This window comes from Daucus carota, chromosome 6 (genome assembly GCF_001625215.2).
Source record: "Daucus carota subsp. sativus chromosome 6, DH1 v3.0, whole genome shotgun sequence".
NCBI lineage: Eukaryota > Viridiplantae > Streptophyta > Magnoliopsida > Apiales > Apiaceae > Daucus > Daucus carota.
Genome location: NC_030386.2, coordinates 1,950,030 through 1,952,529, shown reverse-complemented (window position 1 = coordinate 1,952,529; position 2,500 = coordinate 1,950,030).

Sequence of the window (2,500 nt, the reverse complement as noted above, 5' to 3'; positions counted from 1 at the left end):
TTGAGCTCTATCAATTATACTAGGCATCACAGATTTCAACCGAGAGGCCAAGATTTTAGAGATGCATTTATACATGGTTGTGCATAAAGAGATAGGCCTGAAGTCCCGCATAGTGGAGGGGGTTCTTGACTTAGGGATCAATGCAATAAGGGTTGAGTTTATACCTTTGTGGAGCTGTGAAGTTCTAAAAAACTCCTTTACAGCAGAGCAGAAGTCATTTCCAAGAATATCCCAAGTGGCAAGAAAGAATTCTCTATTGAACCCGTCCGGCCCAGGCGCCTTGTTTGGCTTCAAACCCTTCAGAACCGAGAGAATTTGATCATCCGAAATTGGCTTTAATAGGTCATCTACGAGAGAAGAATCCAGTTGGGGCATGGAGACAGAGTCCCAATCAAACTCCGTCTGGTTTCCACTAGCACCCAAGGTTTCGTTAAAAAATTCCACAGCCGCATTAGAGACAGCCGTGTGACCCCTTACCAGGTGACCAGAACTATCAACCAAGGAAAGAACTTTGTTAGAGTTCCAATTAGCTCGAGTTTGGTTGTAGAAGAAACTATTGTTTCCATCCCCAAGTTTGAGCCAACTACAACGAGCCTTTTGCTGTAAGAGACTCTCCTCATCTTCAAGAGCTTTTTCAAGGGCAAGAATGGCCTTAGATTCTTTCTCAATCAAAGTAGAATTCCTGTTGTCAAGAGCGAGGGCAGACTGTAAACAGTTGAGCTCCTCACGACGTTGAATCACAATAGTCTTAACATTGCCATGCTTCCTGTTAAGCTCAACCAATTTGCCACGAACCCCTTTCAGTTTTCGCCAAAACACCGCCATAGGGTCCCCATATAATGGCTCCCCCCAGGCCGTGGTCACGGCATCCCGAAAGCCTTCTAGTCCAATCATGAAATTAAAGAATTGGAACCCTTTAGTGATCTTTTCAGAATTGGCAGTTACGTTTACAATAATGGGAGAATGATCCATTATTCCACGAGTCTTCACAAAAGCCTGGCTTGAAGCAAAAGAAGTGATCCACTGTTTATTAACAAGCACCCTATCCAATCGTTTAAGAACTGGATCAAAAGGGCGCCTGTTAGTCCAAGAAAACAATTCCCCAGTCGTACGAAGCTCAGACAAGCCAGCATCACAAACACAGTCTTTAAACTGTTGCATTTCAGGGGTCCAATGTTCGCGACCCCCACAAATTTCATGAATGCTCAAGACCGTGTTAAAATCTCCACAAACACACCAAGGCACATCCAAATCAAAAGAAGATAAATAATCCCACAAGGCAACACGGTCACAGCCATCATTATATGCATAAATAAAGCTAACATAAACATTAACATTAGCAGGTTTAAAGGTAACATTACAAGTAATAAATTGGGGAGAGGAGGATACCACGATAACATCCCAAATAGTGGCGTCCCATCCCAACAAAATTCTGCCATTGTAGTGGTCACCATGATTGGCAAACCAAGACCAGTTTTTCTTCAATCTACCAGTAACTTTGGATAAGTTCCTAGCCTTTACTTTAGTTTCCAACAAACCAACAAAGCTCAAGTGATTAGAATCAACAAAATTAAGAACCTCACGCTGGTGAGATCTTTTATTCAAGCCCCTCACGTTCCAGGAGCCGTAATTCATTGAGAAACGTTAGAGTTGGTCACCTTGCCCCGTGACCTAAGGCTTCTTTTGTTTTCAATCTGGGTAAAACCATCAGCATCGACATTCTTCCCCCTTTTACTCGGGGAGGCCAGTGGTGGAGAAACCTGAGGAGATTCTGTGAAAAAAGGGCCGTTTTGGCCCTTTCCTTTACCCTTTTTTCTCTTGTTTTTTGCTGATTCAGAAACCGTGGCTTGAGGGCATGATGGAGGTGAGAAAGATGCAGGTAGAGCACACACAACCTCAAAGAGAACAGGCTGATCTACGTCCATCTCAACAGGTGCTATAGGAGCATTTACAGGGCATTCCAAGGGCACATCACGCGCATTTTCAAGCACCGCACCGCTAGAGCTCAACAAGGGCGCATCCAGCGCATTCTCGGGCACAGAGTGGACAGAGCATTCCTGGGGCGCTTCTCGCGCACTTTCGGGCTCATGTTCCAAGGGCACACTAGGCGCATCAACAGCATCACCTGAGCGATCCAAGGGTTCAACAGGGCCATCCTGGGGCAAATGCTCAGAATTTGAGTTAAGAATCTCAGTAGAGGCAGAAGCATCAATCTCCCCATCCTCAAGAGCAGCAAATTTGTTGGAAACATCAACCCTGGTCACAGGGGGGGTGGGTGTTTTGGAGGGGGTTGGGTTTACAGGGGGAACCGGGTCCTTCTCCACAGGGCAACCCGCAAAATCTTCCTTCTCTTTACCTTTTCCTTTGTTCTTTGTTGGAGCTTTCTCTTTTGTAGGTGGCTTAACATATGAAGGATTCTTCTCACAACGAGAATCATAATGGCCAAATGCTCTACAAAGGGAGCACGATTGGGGAACCGAGCTGTAATCAACACCAACCC